The sequence below is a fragment of the Notamacropus eugenii genome, chromosome 3 (assembly GCF_028372415.1).
Source record: "Notamacropus eugenii isolate mMacEug1 chromosome 3, mMacEug1.pri_v2, whole genome shotgun sequence".
Taxonomy (NCBI): domain Eukaryota; kingdom Metazoa; phylum Chordata; class Mammalia; order Diprotodontia; family Macropodidae; genus Notamacropus; species Notamacropus eugenii.
Window position 1 is genome coordinate 99,300,903 of NC_092874.1, and position 25,313 is coordinate 99,326,215.

The 25,313-nt window shown below is 38.2% G+C and overlaps 1 protein-coding gene and 1 pseudogene across 1 annotated transcript in view; one reads left to right on the forward strand and one right to left on the reverse strand.

Annotated features, from left to right (window-relative positions):
* Window positions 1-25,313, reverse strand: part of CNTNAP2 (contactin associated protein 2) — a 2,725,119-nt gene that overhangs the window by 617,514 nt on the left and 2,082,292 nt on the right. The gene's annotated exons all lie outside the window — the stretch shown is intronic.
* On the forward strand, window positions 1,005-24,552 carry LOC140531033 (sushi domain-containing protein 2 pseudogene; annotated as a pseudogene).

Here is a 25,313-nt window from a genome sequence, read left to right on the forward strand (position 1 = left end):
CATAATAGTCCCCTTGCTTTTCTGCACAAATGGATCTACATCAACTAACCCTGTGACTTTGAAATTGTCCCTCATGCCTCCATCCCTCCCACCTCCACCTCTTAGGATCCCCATCTTCCTTTGAAGCTCAGCTCAAGAGCTACTTCCTTTACATCTTTCTTAGTTTTTAGTGGTTGGTACCTTCCTCTTTAATGATACTTTCTATCAATTCTCTATGTAACTTGTATGTGCATGCAGCCAACCTCATTAGAATGCAGGTTCCTTAACAGCAGGGATTTAACTTTTTTTTTTAACTTTGTATCTGCAGTACTTAGCATGGTGAATGAAACATAGAAGGGACAGAGACTGGGCTAGAGACCAAAACTGTGATTGCACTAGCACAGTCAGTAAGCTATTCAAGGAACATTTATTAAGTACCAGGTACTGTGTTAAGTGAAGGCAATGCAAATACATGCAAAAGGAAAGAGAATTTCTTTTGTCTAGTACTCTGGAGACTCTTGAAATTTCCATTTAACCTTTGTTACTCCTATACATGATTTCCTCTTGGGAGAAAATGATGCCCAGCTCAGGGTTGAGAAAGAATAGGAGGGAGAAACAAAGAAAGATAGGGATGGAAGAAATAAAGAAGGGGAGCAAAAACTATTAAGGACAAAAAAATAGTGAAAGTATTACTTTTCATTGTTCTGAGCCTATTTTTACAAGTCCAGTATTTTGGTTTAATAAGGTCCTAGTTGGAATGAATTAATGTGGATTTATTTTCCAGGATTTTATGATGGAACAGAAAAAGTGCTCTCTGTTCCTCTTTCTTCTCTCAACACTCACTCCTTTTCCAGCTATATTACTATACAAGTAACAATAGTGAAATCCGCAGTAATTACATTCCTTGTGTTTCTTCCATATGCCTGATGGTATGTGTGTGTGTGTGTGTGTGTGTGTACATGTGTTTGCTGGCATCCTCTCAGCAAACAACTTTCAGCTATTTTGAAATGATTTATAGTGGCGAAATGGACATGAGAAAATTAGATGGTATGTTGTATATGTCGGGGTGCGTGGGTCATACTGTAATCCTGACTGTCATTTTGCAGAAGGGAGAAAGGGCTGTTCAGAAGCTAAGGACATACTTTTATTGTGAATGCTTCTTGGAGGATTTCCAGGCAAGAAATCTTTGAGTTTGGTATAACTAACATTTTTTTTTCTTAGTTCACTGTGTTGGGAATTTAGGCTACTTAAATGTAGGGGTTTTCAATTTAAGTTTAGTTGATTCAACAAGCATTTTAATTCTTACAGTGTGAAAAAGCAAAATGCTACATTCCCATGAGATAATGCATTTATATAATACAGTATCTGTTTTCATAAAATCTTATAGACTAGTGTGGAGATATGAAATACATAAATTAACCATAATACAGCATAAAGCATGGTAGTACATAAGAGAGGACACAGACCCAGAATCACATGTTTAGGTTCTGAAAGAGATTTCAGTTCAAGTCCAACACCTTCCTCTTACGGATGAAGAAACTAAGGCCCATAGAAATTAAATGACTTTTGCAAGGTAAATAAGTAGAGTCATTCAAACCCAGGTTCACTTTCTCTCTAGTCAGAACTCTTTCCAGCATCTTACACTGCCAGCAAACCATTTGATTCTCACAACTAACATTTAATCCAAAAATATGACTTCCTCAGGAAGAATGCAACCTTCTTGAGGGCAGGGTCAGTTTTGTTTTTGTCAGTATGCTCAGTTAGTGTCTGGGCTACAACAATCACATAAAAAATATTTGTTGATTAACTGAGCCTGACTTTGCAGATGAGGTTAAGAGAGGTTGAAATTATTGTTCCAAAGTCATACAGCCAGTTAGCAGCAGAATTAAAATTTAAACTATTTCTTCTGACACCAAATGCTCTTTCTTCAATACCATACTCTTGTAACAGATGCTTATTTAATAGCCTTGATCTTGGTTTATGTATGTATGTATGTATTTATGTATATATATGTATGTGTGTATGTATAAATATATACATGTCACTAAGTAGTATCAATTAACACTGTTATTTGTTCCATGTCATACTATTCTATTTTTGTCATCTCAAATCTAATGAATTTGGCATAGTACAGAATTCATAGCTGGCTTTAAGTGTAGCCCCTCTCCCCAAGGAGTTTATGTATGCCTTGGAAACTCATCCACTCATTAATTTGAGGAACTTTTAACATACATCTATATGTAAAGGCACTGTACTCAGTGCAAAAACAATTAAAAAAAAGAAACAGACCCAATCTTTATAATACAGGGCAGATCATTCAGAGATTAAATAGGTAACTTGGTGTAACAGTTATAGTATTAACTTTAGCTTTGAAAGACGTAAGCTCAGATTTCATTTCTGACACATACATCAACTAGGTGATGCAGTGAATAGAAAGCTGGCTTCAGAAAGACCTGAGTTCAAATCCTAGCTCAGATACTTACCAAGTGGGAAGTCAGTCTCAAATTCCTTATCAGTAAAAGGAGAGGGTTGAAGCTGATAGCCTCCAAGGGCCTTTTCAGTCTAACTAAGCCATAAGCACATATAACTAGAATACAACATAATGTGGACTTAAAGGATGGGAACAAACTTTCCCAATAAGCATGGAACCTACAACCATTCATTGCTTTTATATGTTGGGCTTCTCTCTTTTTATTTCTTCATCTGGTGGATTTAGGGTACCAGCAAAGTGGACAGGGCAACTTCTAGAAAGTTACCCAAGGAAATCTTCAACATATCTAGTTAGTGTCCAAAATCTTCCTGCCACAAGATTTATGAGAAAGTTTATTCAATTTCATTCAATTCAACAAACATTTAGTATGCCACTAGAGGTGCTCTGCTGAGTTAGTTTTGGAATTAATAATTTTCAGGTGAAAGATTCTAGAGTTTAACTCTCTTTACATGACAATCCTTTACCTTTGATACAGCCTAGTGAGAAAGAAAAATGTACTGCAGATGAAGTATGCTGATTATTAAACTCATAGGCTCATAGAGAATTATAAGGGATCTCAGAGTCATCTGGTATAACTCCTTGATTTTACAGATAAAGAAAGTGAGACCCTTATTATATCACCTTGCTAGTCTACCCTGCAAAATGACTTGCTTTTCATAGGCACCATAACTGTAGTCAGAGAACCATGCACTTAGCTTATTCTTTTTTATTCAGTTATGTTACTAGAAGATATCTACCTCACATATTTTACTTTGTATTCAAACTGATAAATGGGGAACTCCTTTCAAAGCATATGTTTTTGTTGGGGAAATTAGGATCACAGGGGCAAAGATCATTAAACAGATTTAAAATGTTACCTCTGATTATCAGATTTAAGTAAAAGAAATAATTTGCAATTACTTTTCAGTAACATTAGTTATTCTGGCAGTGTACAGAAAAGAATACATTATTTATTTTTCTAAACCAAATGCCCTGCATGAAAATTACAACGCATTAAAAAAATGCCCTCCCAAATACCTTCCCCCACCTCCCATTCATCCTCTCATGTACTCTTCCTTGAAAAGGCAATTAAGGCAAAGCTTCTTGTTTTTGAGGATGAGGAACCCAAACCAGGAACTCAGAACAAATGCTAGAGGCTCTCCTCTTCATTTTCTTCATTTCTTGCCTGACCTAGAGGGTATATGTTGGGGAGGGATTGGGTCATAGCCAGCACCTTCAGTCAATTCTGTGAATGAGCCTTTAGTTCTGTCTATAATGGATTACTTAAAGGCTTGATATAATGAGCTGCTGAAAGTAAGAGCCATCTGATGCTGGTAAAAGCAGAGAAAGCTGTAGAGATGTAGTAAGCAGAAAATATAATAGTCCCAGAGCAGTAGAAAAGGTAATTTATTTAACAGGCAAAAGATATCTTAGTATGGATGAAAATGTCCTGGACCCAGGGATTTAAATTAAATATTTGATACTTGCTACATATGTGACATAGGTCATTTTGTTTCTGAGTATTGGTTTTTCTCATTTGTAAAATTCCTTTTAAATGCATTTATAATATTACTTAATGTCATCTTTCAAATGAATATCCACTGGGCTGGTATATTTCTTTGTATTCATCAGGACTTCAAGAAATGTTCATTGACAATTACAAAGGAAAGGATTTAGTCCAGGGTGTGGACAATGATGCAGTCTACTCTTGGTTTGGCCACTAGTTTTCCATCCCATGGGGTTGCTGAAAGTAAAGACTTATCCCCAGTCTTCTCTTCTCTGGGCTAAATATCCCTTGTTCTTTCACCTGGGTGAAATTTGGGTTGGTTCCATTGACTATTACATAGGATTTCAGGTCATGAAAAACAAAAACAAATGGTCATGAAATGTTTGAAAATCACTGCTCTGATTCATGTTAAGATTTTCTGGGGGAAAGAAAATGTTGTCTTCACATGGCATGGATTGAAAGCCTTTCACCATCCTAGCTGCTATTGTTAAAATAACAATAATAAACAGAAATAGCAATAAACTATGTTAATGACCTTATATTGCTATTTAACTCTTATCAGTTATTTCCTGTCTCCCAACCACAGCACAAGCTCCCTGAGTGCAAGAACTTTGTTTTACACTCTAATCTCCCAGTGAAATAGCACAAGGTACACGTAAGTACAAGAATCCCAGCACTGTGGACACATTTTGTTCTCAATAAATATTTTTTCAATAAGTGAACAAAAGGTATGAACAGAGATAGAAAAACTGATGATACTCAGTTGAAATAGCAAGCTTATATTTAACCGGGCAGTGAAATAACCCATCATCGATAGGGTGTACTTTTTTCAATCTATGTTTTTTTTTTTTCTTTTGTAACTACTATCCCTGTCCTCTACCAAGGAGACTGAAAAGAGTAAGGCCATAACCAAAGCAGTTATTCAAGGAAGGCTTTTATGTCTCTCTGGATCAAAAGTCAGACTTTGTACTGTAGGCTCTTTATTTTCTTCAATTCTCTTTCTTAATTATTTTGAAGTTACCATTTTCTCAGTAGCTGAAATTAATATCCATTTATTCCAGTACTTGACTTATTATCTGTGACCCACTGATGAACATTTTTTTTTGCCTGACTCTTTTTGTTTTGCTTTGTCTACATAAATTTGACTCTTTCACCAGTCCCATTTTAAATTCTTATCTCCTTAACATGACATCTTCAACTTACAGAATTGTTTGCTCCCCTCTTTTGATCATTTTCTCAAATCTTTTTACTTCAATGAACCTTATGCAGTTTTTGTCTGAATATCAAAGCTTCAACTCATATTGAACCAATAACTTCCTATCCTATTTTATACTTTTGATGTACACTCCAATAGGTTTGTTTTCATTTTGAGAATTACGTGCTGATGCAGCAACTGTATGGCAACGTGCCATGTTCTACATACAGGCAACAGCCCCAAGAACACTGTTCTAGAAAGGGTGTTGACTGCCTTTCTCTTCCCCCCCTTATCTTCACTGCCGTTTACTTGGGAGTTAGTTTTTTAAATTTATAATGAGACTCAATTATGTATTTGCTAACTCTAGTATGACAGTTCTTTCTGTTAAGGATATTTGCGATGTGAATAATATCAACAGCAGCTGATATTTATACAGTCCTTGAAGAACTAGAAAGTTCTTTGTTCCTCACACCAGCTGTGACATTGGTTTTATTATTACACCTATTTCACAGATAGCAACTGAAAATCAGGGAGACTAACTGACTTGCCTGTGTTCATATTGCTATTAAATGTCAAATGTGGGATTTTATGCAAGTCTCTCTTGCCTTCAAGTTCAATCCTTTCACCACTAAATCACGCTGTCTCTGGTGTTTCTGGGGCCAGGGGAATCAAAGAAACACAGATTTGGAACTTGAAACGACCTCGGAGCTCAGTCAGGCCAACTTTCTCATTTTCTACATAGAGAAATTGAGCCCCAAGGAAATAGGGACTTGACCAAAGTCTGCTTGAAAGGCAAATATCCACTTAACTTTCTCCCTTCCAAATCATCAGGCAAACTTGTATATTTGGTATAAATATGTAAGGCAGTTAGGTGGTGCAGTGGATAGAGCCCCAGTGCAGGAGTCAGAAGGATCTGAGTTCAAATCTCACCTCAGACAATTGACACTCACTAGCTATGTGACCTTGGGCGAGTCACTTAACCCCAGTTGCCTCATCCTGGGTCATCTGCAGTCATCCTGATGAATATTCAGTCACTGGATTCAGATGGCTCTGGAGGAGAAGTGAGGCTAGTGACCTGCACAGCCCTTCCTCACTCAAAAAAAGTCAAGTGCAAGTCATGTCATTATTTCTCTGATGTCATGGTCTTCTTTGGCACTGAAGGATGAACACACACACATAAATATGTAGCAGACTGTCTTGAAGTTATCTAAATTTAGTACTGATGATGATAAAAGCATCCTTTTCATATTTAGAGTGTCCCCAATTCTTTGTTTTGTGTCATTCAAATAAACAAAGATAATTAGCTACAGTATAGAATTAAGACCCAGCCTTTCAGGTTATGAAAAAATGATGTCTTTTCACAGAATATAAACTAAGCTTTATTGTAACTGGCTATAAGTCACATGTGCACTCAAGTACAGTGTTATTAGAATATGCAAAGATCTTTGTTGTTCAGAATTCTTGCTTTTCTTATTCTATAGGCCTTAACTCTTCTGCTTATCATTGAAATATTCATGTAACTGTGTACTTCTACAAGGCAAGAATTAAGTAGGATACATGCTGTCTTCTATGACAACAGAAGGTATATAACGGATGGTTTTCAATGATAATACAAATATTAAAAATGACCTGCTGTTCAAATGCCTATTTATATTACTTAAAAAAAAACACTCCTGAGGGAGGAGCCAAGATGGCAGAGTAGAAAGACACACATATGCTAGCTCCAAACCCAGAGCCCATAAGATACTTGTAAAGAAGAACTCCCAACAAATTCTGGAGCAGCAAAAGCCAAAGAACAATGGAGTGGAGGAGTTTTTGTTCCAGAGATACCTGAAAAACCAACACCAAAGATCTGCTGTGCACCAGACCTGGAGCAGAGCCTAGCCCTGCCTTGGCGGGAGGGCACCAAGAGCAGCAGATGCGAGCAGGCTTCAGGTACAGAATCTCCAGCAGCTGCGTAGGTCCCTCCACCCACAGGTGCTAAAGGTCAGTGAGAGGATCTTTTCAGCTCCCTGAGAGGGGAGCTGATTGTCCCCATAACTCAGGCCCCCTCAGGAGGCAGCAGTGGACAGGGGCTCCCAAAACAGGCAGGAGCCCAGATTCATTGTTGAAGGTCTCTGCATAAACCCCCTGAGGGAACTGAGCCCCATGTGGTGGCCCAGCCCCCACCTGAGCACCTGAACTTAATCTCACACTGAATAGCAGCCCTACCCCCACCAAAAGCCCTGAGGCTGGGGAGCAGCATTTGAATCTCAGACCCCAAGCATTGGCTGGGCAGATCTGGAGGCAAAGTGGGTGTGGAGAGGACACTCAGAAGTCAAGTCACTGGCTGGGAAAATGTCCAGAAAAGGGGAAAAAAATAAGACTATAGAAGGTTACTTTCTTGGTGAACAGATATTTCTTCCCTTCCTTTCAGATGAGGAAGATCAAAGCTTACCATCAGGGAAAGACACAGAAATCAAGGCTTCTGTATCCCAGTCCATCCAATGGACTCAGGCCATGGAAGAGCTCAAAAAGGATCTTGAAAATCAAGTTAGAGAGGTGGAGGAAAAACTGGGAAGAGAAATGACAGACATGCAAAAAAAGCATGAAAAGCAGGTCAACAGCTTGCTAAAGGAGACCCAAAACAATGTTGAAGAAAATAACACCTTGAAAAATAGGCTAACTCAATTGGCAAAAGAGGTTCAAAAAGCCAGTGAGGAGAAGAATGCTTTAAAAAGCAGAATTAGCCAAATGGAAAAGGGGGTTCAAAAGCTCACTGAAGAAAATAGTTCCTTCAAAATTAGAATGGAACAGATGGAGGCTAATGGCTTTATCAGAAACCAAGAAATCACAAAACAAAACCAAAAGAATGAAAAAATGGAAGATAATGTGAAATATCTCATTGGAAAAACAACTGACCTGGAAAATAGATCCAGGAGAGACAATTTAAAAATTATGGGACTACCTGAAAGCCATGATCAAAAGAAGAGCCTAGACATCATCTTTCATGAAATTATCTAGGAAAACTGTCCTGAGATTCTAGAACCAGAGGGCAAAATAAGTATTCAAGGAATCCACAGATCACTGCCTGAAAGAGATCCAAAAAGACAAACTCCTAGGAACATTGTGGCCAAATTCCAGAGTTCCCTGGTCAAGGAGAAAATATTGCAAGCAGCTAGAAAGAAACAATTCAAGTACTGTGGAAATACAATCAGGATAACACAAGATCTAGCAGCTTCTACATTAAGGGATCGAAGGGCATGGAATATCATATTCCAGAAGTCAAAGGAACTAGGACTAAAACCAAGAATCACCTACCCAGCAAAACTGAGTACAATACTTCAGGGGAAAAAATGGTCTTTCAATGAAATAGAGGACTTCCAAGCATTCTTGATGTAAAGACCAGAGCTGAAAAGAAAATTTGACTTTCAAACACAAGAATCAAGAGAAGCATGAAAAGGTAAACAGTAAAGAGAAGTCATAAGGGACTTACTAAAGTTGAACTGCTTACATTACTACATGGAAAGAAAATATTTGTAACTCTTGAAACTTTTCAGTATCTGGGTAGTGGGTGGGATTACACACACACACACACACACACATACACACACACACACACACACACATGCACACACCGAAACAAAGAGCACAGAGTGAATTTAATAGGATGGGATCATATCTTAAAAAAGTGAAATTAAGTGGTGAGAAAAATATATTGGGAAGAGAAAGGGAGAAATGGAATGGGGCAAATTATCTCTCATAAAAGAGGCAAGCAAAAGACTTTTTAGTGGAGGGAAAAAGAGGGGAGGTGAGAGAAAAATATGAAGTTTACTCTCATCACATTCAACTAAAGGAAGGAATAAAATGCACACTCATTTTGGTATGAAAACCTGTCTTACAACACAGGAAAGTGGGGGAGAAGGGGATAAGCAGGGTGGGGGGGATGATGGAAGGGAGGGCATGGGGAGGAGAGAGCAATTTGAGGTTGACACTCATGAGGAGGGACAGGATCAAAAGAGAGAATAGAAGTAATGGGGGTCAGGATAGGATGGAGGGAAATACAGTTAGTCTTACACAACACGACTATTATGGAAGTCATTTGCAAAACTACACAGATATGGCCTATATTGAATTGCTTGCCTTCCAAAGGGAATGGGTGGGGAGGGAGGGATGAAGAGAAGTTGGAACTCAAAGTTTTAGGAAGAACTGTCAAATACTGTTCTTGCTACTAGAAAATAAGAAATACAGGTAATGGAGTATAGAAAGTTATCTGGCCCTACAGGACAAAAGAGAAGGTAGGGACAAGGGAAGGGAGGGATGATAGAAGAGAGGGAAGATTGGTGATAGGGGCAATTAAAATGCTCTGTGTTTTGGGGTGGGGTAAGGGGACAAATGTGGAGAAAATTTGGAACCCAAAATTTTGTGAAAATGAATGTTAAAAATTAAATAAATATATTAAAAAAATAAAAAAAAAACACTCCTCTTGAGTTTAAGTGATCATAAATAAACTTGGTGAAGAAATACACCCCAAATTTAAGGACCCTTCCAAGTGCTTTATTTAACAGTCCTCTCAGTATGGAATTCAGAATTAAAAGGGGCATTGGAGGTAATTTAATCCAACTTCTACCTAATGCATGAATCTCCTCTACAACACCCCAGCAAGTGATTGTCTAGCCTGTGCTTGAAGACTTCCATCAAGAGGGAACTCATTACCTTATGAAGTAGACTATGGCATTTCTAGTCTTCTCTCATCATTAGGAAATTCTTCCTAACATGAGCCAAAAACCTGGCCTTTTTAAACTGGTACCTAATATGTTCTCTATGATCCAGCAAAAGTTTTTTAATTTTTCTTTTACATGACACTCTTTGAATATTTAAACATTGTTCATGCCATCTCTAGATAGTTTCCTTTCCAAGTTGAACAAGTCATTTTCCTCCAATAGACCATCTTAGGGCATGGTTTCTAGATCATTTATCTCTTTGGAGACCGTATTATATTTCATTATCCTTCCTAAAAGTCAGCAGCAAGTATGGGACACAATACTCTGGATGCTGATTAAGCAAAACATTATACTAAAACCTCAAAATAAACGGCATTAAAAATAAAAATTGTGTAGATTACCACATAGGATTTTTTTTTAAAGACATAGGCTGGTGACTTCAGGGAAAAAAACATTAGTGAGTAGAAGGTAGAAAAGGTAATGATAATGAGAGAAAGGAGAAAAACAATTCAAGAAGGAGGAGCAAGGGAGGGAATAAGCTTTACATAGAGTGTATCATATCTGGCACTTTGCTCAGCAATTTATAGATACTACCTCATTCAATCCTCACAATCACCCTTTAACATAAGTCTTGTTATTTTCCCCATTTGTGGAAACTGAGGCAAACAGAAGCTAAGTGCTTTACCCAGAGTCACATAGCTAGTATCTGAGGTCACATATGAAATCAGGTCTTCTTGATCTAGGCCCTAGAACTCTATCCACTGCACCAGCCAGGTATTTTAGTCTGTAAACTGACTGAAGTAGAAATAAACCAAATAAAAATCTAAACAAATCTACATGGTTTACTAAAGCCCCCAATCCTGAGAGAATATGTTTTTTGTTTGTTTTTTTAGTCCTACGACTATTAATCACTTGCTCTCATAGCAGCAGAGACTATGAGGTTCTCTAGCCACCAAAAAAATAATTTGGGTTATGGTCTTACTTAACTCAACATCTCTGAAACAATGTTCTAATACAAACGGACCTTAAAATATTCAAAACCTTGCCTTTTATACCTGAGGAAACTGAGGCCCAGAGAAGACAAGTGTCTTTCCCAAGGCTGCATGGCCAATAAATGTCAGTGCCAGGGTTTAAATACCATATCCATTCAGGAACTTTACTGGGGCTGACAGCAGTCTTTTCTGGCAGGAAAGTCAAATGGTGTAGTGAAAAGGGCACTTGATTGGGAGTCAAGAAACTAGGATTTAGTCTGCCCCTTTTGTGACCTTGAGAAAACTATTTGCCCTCTCAGAATTAAAGTGCTTTTAAAATGAGGACATTTTAGACCATTTAGACTCATTTCTCTTATTACCTGTAATATTCTTTGACTAAAAGTAGATCAAGTAGGTATTAGAATCTCTATATTACAAATGAACAAATAACTAGATATCAAGAAAACAAAAAGGGTGAGATACTCTATAATTAATGGGCTTAGCCCAAGCAGAATGTGTCTTACCTTTGGGAATTATTGGTTTTTCAAAATATGGTAATTAAGGAACAAGGTAAAAGGATAAAAATGATGATATGCATGACAACTAGAGAGTTCTCAGTAACAAGCTATGAATGATCTAATGGCTTAATGTTTAAACATATTTTTGATGATAATCCTATGCCCTATGCTCATATAATATAGTATTATAGTATGCATAAATGCATTATGTTATATGAATAAAATATTAATTGAATATGCTATATGTACAATATGTATTGTATTCTACATAATATGCACAAGCTATGATATGTACAATACATGTACTATATACACGTGTATGTAATACACATCTAATATTGCTTAAAATGTATACTATTACATATGTAATCAGCTTGTAGTACTAATAACATACATATATTTAGTATTTAAAAGAATCACAAAATTGGGTTTGGGAGGGGTGTCAAAGGTCTGACAGCCAGCCTGTACCTGATTAAGAATCTTCTTCAAGAGATTTGTTTAACAAATATATAAATAGTGGAAGAACAGGATTTGAATTCATACCTGTGACTGTCATCTCAATATTTTATATTTTTTTTAACAGAAGGAAATAGAAATATCTGCCAGAAATACAAGTTTAAGAAAAGCTAATGAAAAACAGAGTCAGGGGGGATGGGAGAGAAAAGCAAGGAACGCAGAGAAAAAAGGAGAGGGAGGGAGAGAAAGGGAAAAGGAGAGAGATAGAGGAGAGAGTTTCAGTGTGGACATGTATATTCTGGTTAGAACTAAGGCTATGGGGGAAGCAAGGGGGAAAGACGGTGTAGTAGAAGAAGCTTGAAAGACAAATTCTCCCAACATCCCCCTCCAAAAAACTTTAAAAATAATGTCCCAAATCAAATGCTAAAGTGGTACAACCAACAAAAGTCAGAGATTACAGGTGATCCCTGTGCTAGTACTAGATGCAAGAAAGGGAACTGTTTGGCAACTTCATTGCCCACAGATGTAGGACATGGTTCCAGGGCATAAAGGAGCAGTTCTAGGCATAAAGGAATGAGAGCATTGGTCACAGTTCTAAGGAGGATTGGAACACTAGAGCTTGAAGCTCCAAGGCATCAGAGCCCTTTCTGCGGAAGGGCCCATACCAGCCCATACCAGGAGAGGGATGATCATATTTCTCCTTCAATCACTCCATCTTATAAGTACAAAAAACTTGCAGACCCCCGAGTACATCTGTGAAATCATCAAGGCAAGAAAGCCTGAAGCTCAGAACAGTCTCCATAACCTTCTCCCTACCCTGTCCCCAACCCATGTGAGCAGATCCTAATATTAAAATAAAGTTCAAAGTCAAAAAATAGGTTAGAAAAAGGAACAAATGACAACAAAAACATGCCATAAAAAGTTCCTATTTTGATAGAGAAGATCAGAAAGCAAACTCATAAGGCAGAGATGTGAAAACAGCTACACACAAAGCAAAAAAAAAAAAAAAAAGAAATGCAGATTCAGCACAAGCCCAAAAGGATTCTTGAAAGAACTAAAGAGCACAAAAGTGATTTTAAAAATTAAATAACAGTGATAAAGGAAAAATTTAGAAAAGAAATTAGAGTTATAAATAAGCATTCACAAAGAGAATTAATAACTTGGTAATAAAGGCATAAAAATACTGAAGAAAATAGAATTTAAAAAAAGAATTGGCCAAAATGTCACTGATGAAAATAAATCCTTAAAGAGCAGAACTGACCAAATTGGAGAAAGAAGAGTTACAAAAGCTCCACAAAGATAGTAAGTCCTTAAAAATTAAAACTGAGCAAGTGGAAGACAGTGATTCCATGAGACAACAACCAACAATGAAGCAAAATGAAAAGAATGAAAGAAAAGAAGAAAGTGTGAAATGTCACAAAAAAAACCAACCCCACCAAAAACCAAAAGCAAACCTGACCTGAGCAAAAAGATTGAGAAGAGATAATTTAAGAATTATTGGACTACCTGAAAGCCATGGTTAAATAAAAAAGAGCCTGCACATCATATTTTAGGATATTTTATAGGAAAACTGCCACAATATCTTAGATCCAGAGGATAAAATAGAAATGGAAAGAATATATCAATCATCTTCTGATAGAGCTCCCAAAATGCAAACTCCCAGTAATATTATAGCTAAATTTCAGAGTTCCCAGGTTAAGGAGAAATTCTGGAAGCAATCAGAAAGAAACCATGCAAATAACATGAATTCACAGTCAAGATTACACAAGATATAGTAGTTGTCACATTAAAGGATGTAATGGTAATTTAAACGGGAAGATCTTTCCCATTCATTAAAAGGCCCATGTGACTTGCCTGGATAACATGGAAGTCTGAGTCACATGGAGCCTGTGGTGGGAGGAGCTTGCTGAATGGGTGGAACAGGAGGAGGCAGAGGTACAGCAGAGCTGAGAAGAAATTTGGTCATGAGAACAGGCAGAGTCAGGAAGGATGCAGACAAGCAGGCAGTGGATTGCATGAGTGAAAGAGCTTGTTTGTGATTTTGTTTAAGGGGGCCTGCTTGTGATTTGTTTCATGGAGCTGGGTTGTGGGAAGCCTAGCATGGGGAAGGCTTGGGGAGGCTGTTGTCCTCTGCATTGTTATTGGGTATAGATTTTTGTTACTATGGTGGATTTGGCTTTCTGGTGTCTGAGTCAATGTTTTGGTTCTGTCTTCCATGTGGAGAGTCATTGTATTTCGTGATTCAGAATTGCATTGGAATATTCATGGCCACCATAAACGCTGTGAATATTGTGTTGGTGCTACAAAGGATCAGAAGACTTGGAATATGATACTCTGGAAGACTAAAGAGATAGGATTACAACCAATAAAAACATACTCAGCAAAACTGAGTATAATTCTTCAGAGAAAAAATGAATATTTAATGAAACAGAGGATTTTTAAGCATTCCTGATGATGAAAAGACCAGAACAAAATAGAAAATATGACATTCAAATATAAGACTCAAGAGAAGCAAATAAAGGTAAACATGAAAGAGCAAGCATGAGGTACTCAACAAGGTTAAACTGTTTACATTCTTATATGGTAAGATGATAGACGTAACTCCTGAGGACTCTATTGTTATTAGGGCAGTCAGGAAAAGCCTATATAGATAGAGGGCACAGACGTGAATTGATTATGTTGGAATTATAGCAAAAAGAGAATGGAGAGGTGAGAAAGAGAAATGCGTTAGGAGAAGCAAGAAAGGAGAAGAAGAATGGGGAAAATTATCTCATAAAAAGAAGTACACAAATAACAACTACTACAGCAGAGGGGAAAATGGAGGGGTAGGTATACAATACCCAATCCTTTTGAAAAAAAAAATAGAATACACAAGAATAAATGGAGTCTTTCTTAAAATTATAAATAGTATCTATCTAAAACCAAGAGTAATCATTATCTGTAAGTGGGATCCATGATGAAAAATACTATCTACATTCAGAAGGAGAACTGATGAACTCTGAGGGCAGATCACACATGCTTTTTTCACTTTATTTTTCTTGCTTTTTCTCTTTTTTCATTTTGCAAGATAGAATAATATGGAACTATGTTTTGTAGGTCTCCCCATGCCTCATTGAAATAATATTGCTTGAATTTTCATGGATAGAGGAGGACCTGGAGGGAAGAAGAGAATTTTGAACTCCAATTTAAAAAAAAATTAATATTATAATAAGTAAAACATTTTAAAGTAACTAAGATTATTAGTCCATAGGCTATCTTTTATCCTTCTCTACTGCATGAGCCACTGCTTTATAGCAAACACTCAATGCCATAAAAAACAGCTTATCTTTATCTGAAGATAAAACTTATTATAATAATTCAAACAGTAAATCAACAAGATTTAATGAGATCAGGAAACACCTGAGAGTAAAAGATGCTTAGTTTACAGCAATGAGTCAGGAGAAGGAAAGGAATTGGATGGAGATACAGTTACCAGGTCCCCATAGTTGTGACTGTCAGGGCAAAAGTAACATTCTCCCTATGAAGATTACTCTTTAAATGGGCCAGTTAGCCTGAAAAGTCTCTGAATGCACATGATCATATTCATTTCAGATCAATAACATTCTTATCCTATAATCAGTTGGCCACCACCACTGGCAGAATCTGCTCCCCTGAGGTCCCTTCATATACTTTGGAGCTCCCAAGTTCCTGAGCTCCTCCATCTCCTTTCCCTTTCTTTTCCTATCTCTTATCATGCTTAAGTGTGAGTAAGTAAGTGTATCCTTACAATTTTGAAACTCCTATATTTCCCATGAGCCTCTTTGATGATAGGGGCCTACACATAAGTAAATACTAAGGTTTGGGGATGGGGAGTACAAAAAGATCCTTTCCATCTTCTATTCTGATTGGAGATGAAAGACAATTCTGGGGAATTATTTCACTCCCTTCTACAAACCATTCTCGCCTCTTATTTCATCTCAAATCCACTCTGATCCTAGCGTTTGGTTAATGGATCAGTGTGGCATTCATTTGCAACAAGCAAATGCTTTGGAATTACCTTGAGAATAACTTCATTCTCTCTGACAAGAAGAGAGGTTTCAAATAATCAAGAATTAAAATCAAGAAGCATATTTTAAGTACCTGCTAGGTACCAGGCAATAAGCTAGACACTGGTGATGTAAAGGCCAAAGCAAAATTGTCTGTGCTCCCAAGGACATTACATTTTAGTGGAATGAAAAAAAGAGCTAGGCATAACACAGAATTATTCTAACTCATGAGATCAAGTTGTGAATATCATTAATAATTAATATAATTTAAAACAGGAACTAATTAGCATCATATTTGCTTAAACAAGTGTCCCCCTCCCCCCCACTATATGTATAAAAATCCTATTGCATGCATAAAAGCATCATAGTGAATACTGGAGGATTATTGATTTTCCATCTTGTAATACATCATTTTATTCAAATTTATGCTTAAAATGAAACCTCATTCTGGTGATCATTTTTTCCATAAAAGAGCTTGCATCAAGAAATTAATTTGCATGATTGAAAGGGGCAAAGTTACAGGGAGAGTGAAAAGGCGAATGGAGATAAAGACGGAGCTTTACCAGGGGAATATACTATTATGAGATACTTCAGGACAGGTCTTCCACCTGAAGGAACATTTTTAATAAGTGGCACTGTGAACGTTAGTCGTTAGAATACTCAAATCTCTCCTTTGAAAAACTGAAATTGTCCTCTTCTCAAAATATTCCCCTAATGTGAAATTTTGGCTGCAGTGCAAGAATCCATGACTGTGTCTTTCTTTCTTTTCTTCATTTTTTTTTTTGGTCTCTTACTCTTTTCAGCACATCATTAAAGAGCTATCAAACTACCTGCTTTACAGAGTTTATTTTGTATCTCAGTGTGGTTCTTTCACTCCTTAGTGATCTCATGAGACAACAAATTACTATGTAAGACAACTAACGACTAAAACTTGGCAGATACAATATTTCGGTTGTTTTCCCTACTTCCATTGAGATACTGTCAGTCCCTAACAGCATTATAAACAGATGGTTAATTGTTACCAAGCTGCATACTGCTAATTCTGAAACTTGCCTACTTCTTAGTAGCATATGGTTAAAAAAAATAATCTTAGGAGATATGTAAGGATAATACAAACTAAAGTCTGATCCTTAAGTTGGAGGCTACTCTGAATTACATGTCAATATACATGCTTGTCCTACGCTCTCAAAAGAATAGGATGGTAAAGTGAATTTCTTAAAGAGTGAGTACAGTTTTGATAATACCCATAAAATACTCAAGAATATTTCAATAACCACTAGTCAGCCACTTCGTAGTAACAGTCTTTTGCTCCAAGAGAACAGAGAGATCCTCACCAGGAGACTTTTTGTTTCCACTTTTAGCAGGCTTTTAGTTTCGATTAGTGTCTAATCCTGGGCCTTGACATCAAATGGCTATCAAGTCCTTCATTCCTGAAGAAGGAATTGGGGAGAGGCCATTAAGCTTGACATTTTTTTTAACTACTTATCAGTCTAAAAATGTGAAAGGATTCTGCCGGGGCAGCTTCTCAATCAGGCACTGCTACCCGTTTCCCATTGAGGTTCCCACTAATTAAATGTTAACAATAAGTAATGAATAACAGGCTAGCCTAGCAGATGAAAATCACTCTTGGTAGTATATTTATAATTTATATTAGTGATTTACAATTCATACTAATAACCTCTAATTTCTCAGCACTTTGCATGATTTTGCTATGTCCATGCTCTCTTGTCTTAAATGTCCTTGAATTTCCAGGAGCTGAACTATAAAGGGTCTTTACTCCAGAAAATCCCCAAATGGAGATTGATTTTATCTGACCTTGTAAGAGACTAGCATCCAGGGGATAGCCAGGCGTGCTCAATAGCATAGTTTGCTTTTCTGACATCAACTTCTCCTTGTGTTTCTCTAAGTGCTATTCTAGGGCCCAGTACAGTGCCTTGCATATAGCTGGTGCTTAGTGAATGCTTATTGAAATTAACTATTTGTGGAAAAAACACTCTTCTGACCTAAGTTCTAATCAGGTAGGGCAATCAGAGCTTTGGGCTGGGTGGATAGAGCACTTGTTCTTGGAATCTGGAAGACTTATCTTCCTGAGTTCATATCTGGCCTTAGACACTTACTATCTGTATGACCCTGCTCAAGTCACTTAACCCTGTTTGACTCAGTTTCCTCAAATGTAGAGAGAAATGGCAAACCACTCCACTATCTTCGACAAGAAAACCCCAAATGGGGTCACAAAAAGTTGGACATGACTGAAATGATTCAACAGCAACAATTGTAAGCACAGCTTTGTTGTAGAGTGCCAAATCCAGAGGGCATTAGTAGCATTTGCCCTTCACTAGTGTACTGAGGGAAGCAGGTTCTAGTAGACAGGTGGTATAGTAGCTAGAGTATAGGACTTAGAGTGAAGAAAACTCAAGTTCAAATGCAAGATACTAAACTAGGCATGTCACTATGGCTAAGTCATTTAACCTATTTGCCTCAATTTCCTTACCTGTAACATGGAGATAATAACAGAACCTACCATCCATGGTTATTTTGAGAATCAAGTGGAATGAGATAATGAATGTAAAGTGCATTGTAAACCTTGAAGAATTGTATAATTGCTACCTATTGTTATCATAATTGTTAACAAATCTTAGCACCTAGTAAAGAAGCCACTGGTTGCTGGAGTGCCCTCTTCTCTCTATACCTTCATGGAATCCCCAGCATCAGGTTTCACAATGTTGTCTTTGATGCCCAAACTGTCAGCTAAGGAGGTGGTTCACAGGGCTTATCTTCCTATGGTTTGTAGTATTCACTTTGTACAGTAAAATTGCTGTGCAGGGTTCTGTTTTAACTGGTCACATAATCTCTTTAGTAACATGCATTGTGTGATTTCAAAAAATGTCCAAATCTTTGCAGCTAAATTTCAAGAAAACTTCAAATCACATGTACATCATTAGAATCTACCGGCTAAATGTGCCCCAATACTAGTGGGATATTAAGATATGTAAACCTCAATTCATTTGATCATTCATCCTAGACCATCTTTGACAATGGGACAGATGATGTCACCATCTCATTTCCCTATATCCAGCTCTTGCTCTGAGCTCAGTAACTAAATCATTATGGCCAATATGTCAAGAAATATTGCAGATTAACTCAATATCCCTGTGACTCTTTGGACCCAAACTTCCTAGCTACCATTCCCCCATATTCACTGCCTTGGCTTATTAAAATGTAAAGACCGTGAAGTTACGGACTTTTTCTTTTGTGTTTGCATCCTTGGTGCTTAGTACATAACAATTTACACACACACACACACACACACACACACACACACACACACACACACACATATATATATATACATATATATATATATATATACACAAATATACACACACACACATTTATTCTTTCATAGATCTAGGGCTGAAAAGGATTTCAGAGACCTTCTAGTCTAGGGTCAAGAGCAGGTAAGAGATTTGCTCAAAACAATACAAAAAGGTAATAAACAAATTGATATTTGAACCCCTGTTCTCTGACTGCAGAACTAGTTGTCCTTTGACTTACTATACTTCTTCCTTTCCGACTGAAAAATGGAAGAATTCAGAGAGAAATCTTCATTAAAGGATAATTAATTGCAGAGTATAGTCAAACATATATAAACATAGTAAAAATAAGAATTTCCATGATGAACATTATAGAAATCATGTCTTACCTTTTACTTATTACAACCCCTGTTCTCTCTCTTTCTATCCTGCTCGGATCCTGCATCAGAAGGTAAACCTTCAATCATAACACTCATGCTTCCAGATCTAGCTGGGTCCAAGTTCCCTCTGGAACAACTATCAGGCTGTACTCTTGTAGAGCCAATAATTGTGTCAATGCCCTTGATTTAGCAAATGGATTTTGAGATATTCTTGATGTAGATTTTCAAATCTTGTTCTTAGATACATTCTGGAAGTTTCACAACTTCCTTTAAGAAGTCAGATCTATGTCACCAATTCCAAATGGTCAACTTTTTATTTTAAATAAGTCCTGTGGTTTTTTCATCATGGGAAACTCCCTGGTGAGGAACCTTCTCTGCCTAATACAACTCACTACCTTTCCTTTCACTAACAGCCTAAGAAAACTACTCAGGTCCCTGAGACTTGCCCAGGGTATACAACCAGTACTGGAAAGATGAAGAACTTAAAACTAAGTCTTTCAGACTCAAAACAATTTGCCTATTCCCTATACCATATTACTTTTCTCACTAGGTACATAGTAGATACTTAATGAAATAGTTCTAAATTAAGTTATGAATAAATGAATGAATAATAAGTAACACTTTGTAATCGTAAAGATGAAAAAAGAAGAAGACAAGGGCCCTGGATGGGGAGAGATGGAGGGAAATCATTTACACTTCCTTTCCATTTTCGCTTTAGTTTTTGAAAGATTTATTTCATTGGTATGTTCCTGTCTCATTAATGGAGGCCACAGCCTTTTCATGCCTTAGTGAATAGTCTTAATAAGTTGCTATGACCAAAGAATATCTGCCATATGTTGGCTAAGCTTCTTGTGATGAGCCCTCCTTTGCTTAGGGAAGGCAATTTCCATATTGAGACACAATTCATTACTAACCTACTCTTTGTTGGTAAGGCCTTTGACAGCTTAATTTCCACTGACATAGCCTTCCAGAATCCAGAGTCCACTCCTTACCACAAAGGGTTGATGTAACAGATTTTAGTGGAGATGTTTTGTGGAAAAACAAAACAAAGACAGAAACAAAAACTAATTACACACATGTATACATATACACATGTATGAGTAGAGTTAGGGTTCTGTTTTTTTTATTTTTTAACTAAACATCTCCAATAAAATCTATATCAGTATCTTATTGTGGTGAGGAGGTGATCCTGGATCCTTGAAGGCTATCAATAGAAATTAAGCCCTTGAATACATACATACGCACACACACACACACACATATACACACACACACAATAACATCCATGCTTCCAGGCTTAACTGGGTCAGAGTTTCTACTGGAACAAATATCAGACTTTATTTGCAAAAATCACTAAGTATGGCTCTGGTCCTTGATTTAGAAGACTGATTTTGATGTATTCTTGTCATAGATTTTCAAATTTCATTTTTCAATGCATTCTAGAAGTTCTACCACTTCTTTCCAATGGTTGGACCATATCACCAGTTCAAAATGGCTAGTAGTTTTTACATTTTATTTTAAACAGGGCCTGTGGTTTCATTTAGTTATATATTTCACATAGGTATATACATACACATACACATATGTCCATATATGTACATGATCTATATATACCACATGTCTATATATTATTGTATGTATGTATATGCACATATGTATATATACACATTTTAGAGTTTCACAGATCTACAATATAATAAAGCCATTCATTGTTTATTTCCTTAACAAAGATTTTTGAGTATCTACCATGTGCAATGCATTATAACATGAAAAAGAAATAAAAAATCCATAAAAGACACAATTCCTGTTCTCAGGGAATTTACAATCTTTTTATTAAAAATGATTAAGTATATCATTATATGTGGTATAATAGTTTTCAAGAGGAAATTTAAGAAAACACCTTTATGTACTTCCTCCCCACCTCCCTGACCCAGTTTCTTACACTAGATTGGATGGTGTGGTGGAAAAGGCTGAAATATATGTATTTAATATATTACAAATGGTGAGATCAATATATCAATAAAAATGCAAAATTGATTTTTCCAACTATTACTTCAACAGCTCTACAGTGTACAGAGAATATTTTTACTCTCACTCAAGTACTTTTGATTCTCCATTTGTACTCAAAGTGATTTTTCACTGGCCATCTTTAAAATGCCATTTGTAAGCTAGGATGGCAGATCTACTCCAAGTTGTTCTTTTAGGTCCAAACTTAAATACATTTTTTCTTTCTAATAGAGACAATTTCTTGAAGTATTGCTCTAGAATCAATAACTGTTCATGGCTACCCATGGTTTCCATTATAGTACAGTCAACCCTTATACTCCTCAATCAGTCTTAAATATAATGATGCTCAATAATGCCTTATTGGGATAGATGAATCATGTCCCAGATTCTAAGAATTGGATTTTTAAAAATGATGCCTTTCTACCATTTTGAGTCTATAGGATCAGAATTCATTTCATAAGTCAAACTCTCTCTCTCTCTGACACACACACACACACACACACACACACACACACACACACACACACACTAATTTCAGAGAGTGAGAATTGATCTTTTTTTTTTTTTTAAAGAATGCTCATGAATGGGAGGTAGTCTAGGTTGGATTAGGCCTGTGACCAATCTGGGTTTGTGTGCCCTCCCTGCAGATCTGCAAAGGCAAGGGAATGTCTGGATCCTTCTCTCTTCTTCCACTAGTATGCTGGTTTATCACTCAGGTGGGAAAACTTTAGAGCAGCTGGCCATGTGTTTCTGGTGTTTCCTGTTCCTGGACAGCAGGGTTCCCTGACTGGCCACAAAAGACCCTAGAGTCTTGTGCCGGGCACTATGGGGATTTTGGAAGAGATTGCTTTTATCATTTGACCTGTCCATCCATGAACACCTGCTGTTCCAACTACTGGAAATTCTTTCTGGAGATCTTTGCCTCTGATGAGAGGCAAAATCTTTGTGGTGCAAGGTGAGTCATGGGTCCCCCAAGCCTCAGTGACCTTTGTGGTCATGTTTCGAGAGATGATCCAAACTCAAGTTTGCATGGATGGTGAGGACAGGACTCACTATGTAACCCCACTTCCGCATGAAAGCTGGCAGATTCTATTTAGTATGTCCCTGGATGGTGGCAATACATTCTCTAACCTAAGACCTGGCTAGTAGTCTATCCCAGCAAAGTGTCATAGCCTAACAAGAAAGAGGGGATTAGTGAGACCATATGGTAGTATTATGGGATCCCAGGAATCATTAACAACCTCACCCTGCCCTGGAAGAGCTCCCTGCTACCTGTGCCCAGAGTCATCATTGAACTTTGGAACTACCAAGAGACAGGCAAGCTCTACTCTGATGAATAGATGGATGAGTGGATGTACCTCTACACCCTAGGCAAGAATTTTCCTAACACTGATAACTTCACCTTCACTCCAACGCCAGCCAAATCCCAGTATCAGACTTGGGATGCACCTTGTACATCTCTTGGAACAACCACACTGATGGAAAGAGGGATCTGCCCATGGTGTGGAACAATGAGCAAGCCTTGACCTGGAATTTGGGGAGGACCTCTATTGGGATTCTGCTGCTTGGGCTACTGCCAAGTGCATGAACTGGGTCTCATTGGAAAAGTCTGCCCAACTTCTTGGCAGAGACTGAGAACTTTCCCTACACCTTGGTCCAGGCTCTGGTGGACATTGGGAGGTTCTTTGCCAATTATGGATGTGATGTTGAGAAGAAGTGAGTCTCTGGTATGCCTCAGGTCAGCAGTGCTGCTATTCCATATTGGAAGACTTAGGTACAGATGAGGGACATAGTGAGTGGCAGAACATCAGACTGTGGTCAAGACTGGGGCTCACCCTACTGAGGGTACTATCTCTGGTGCCTGGCCATTTACATTAAATCTAGAATGTGATTACCTTCTATTACTGCTGCCTCTGGTGCAAAACTTCCCATTCTACTTACCTTACTGACCCTCAAGCAACTGCCATACCTTCTTACCTGGCCTCATAGTGAACCTTTCTTTACCTTTGACAGCATCTGTTTTACATTTAATGGCCCATGGATAGTATATGCTGGTACAGTCTAACCCCACAAAATTGTTGGTACAGGGCAGGACACAGCTCAGTGGTGCCCAGGCCTCAGCTACAGACATTTCAGCAGTGGTGGTAAAGGAGATCACCTCAAATGTGCTGGATGCCCAGTTTAGGGACCCTACTGGGAGGATCCTTGAGGTGCTGTTGAAGCAGAAGATCCTGAACTTTACTGAGCAGAGTTGGGTGGATCTGAAAGGCATGTTCCTGTCAGTGTCTGGGAAGCAGAATGTATTGGAGATGCTGTTCTCTGGGGCTGACATGTAAATCCAGGTTCATGTAGCTTTCTTGACTCTGAACATCCTTCTCCCTGACAAATTCCTGAATCACACTCAGGGCCTTCTGCAAACCCTAAATGATGTCTGATGATTTCACCCTGAGGAATATGATAGCTTTGCCTCCTTTCCCCCACCCCTGGCATTGCCTCCAAGCCCCACCAATTATTTGAATTTGGAGCTGACCAGTCCATTTGGAATGATTCCTCCCTGTATTCCTATGATTCCTAGTCTCTGGTGGACAGCTCTGTCTGAGAGCCCAAGCCTTACTCTGCTTTCCTGCCTGTGTTCACACTTAGGCTCCTGACACCCAAGTAGCCACCCTCTGTGGGAGTAACACCTTTTGCCAGTTTGATGCCCTTATCACTGGGGGGCTAGATACTGACAGTGCCACAAGGGTGACCCACCAGCAGCACCGGAAGCTGCCATAGAGCCTGTAGCCAGTGGTTTCCTGAGGCTGGCTCTCTACCCCAAAGAATGGGAAGACAAATGGAACCGGTTACATGTTTGGGCTCTACCATACAGTTCAGTAGTGCATAGCCTATTCACTGAGAGCTTCTACAGAACAAATCTGTCAGTCTAATGAGAGATTATCAGGAGCCCCACTATCATGCAAGCCAGACTCAAATCATGCTGTGGTACTAGGTATCATCTTTGGAATACAGATTGTAATGGCCCTGTGATACCTGCTGCAGAAAAGGGAACGGAGGATACAGGGCATCCTGCATACAAAAGCAAAATGGCATCCATCTCCCATCTGAGTATCTATGCCCAGAAGAGTCTCATTCCCCATCTGGGTGTCCACCCCTTGACCTTGTTCCCTTACCTGGACACCCATCCATCCCGAACTTGACGTACATCCCCCACCTGACTGTCCATCCCCCAAGTGGAGTCCTCCTCTTTGTAGTATTTATCTTCTAGTATGCAAACCCTCTTCCAATATGGACATCCATCACCAACCTTGTGTCTCTTCCCAGTCTGGCATCTATCCTTAGCCTGGGCATAGCCTTGCCTAACATGGCAATCATCCCAATCTGGCTATCCGTCCTTCGTGTGGCATTCATTCCCAATGTATTCTTCATCTCCAACTTGGCATTCACCTTATGTCTTTTCTCAACATGGCATCCACCCCTAGAGTGAACATCTATCCCCAGTCTGGTGCCCATCCTTAGGATGATATCATTCATCAATCCCAAAATGGTTTCTATCTCTAAGATTGTCCTGCAGGAAGAAGAAACTCAGAAATTTGGAGTATCACTCAGGGATGGGGAAAAAAACCCTTCCTCCCCTTGGATGAGGCAGGGGCACCTGCACAAGGAGTGCTAGGACCATGCTTTCTATTTATCCCAAGGAGTCAGTGCTTGCTGGGGGTGCATGCAATTGGTAGATCACATGGATCCAGATGGGGTGGACAGTGGGTGGGGCCCTGGATGAGGAAGGAAGT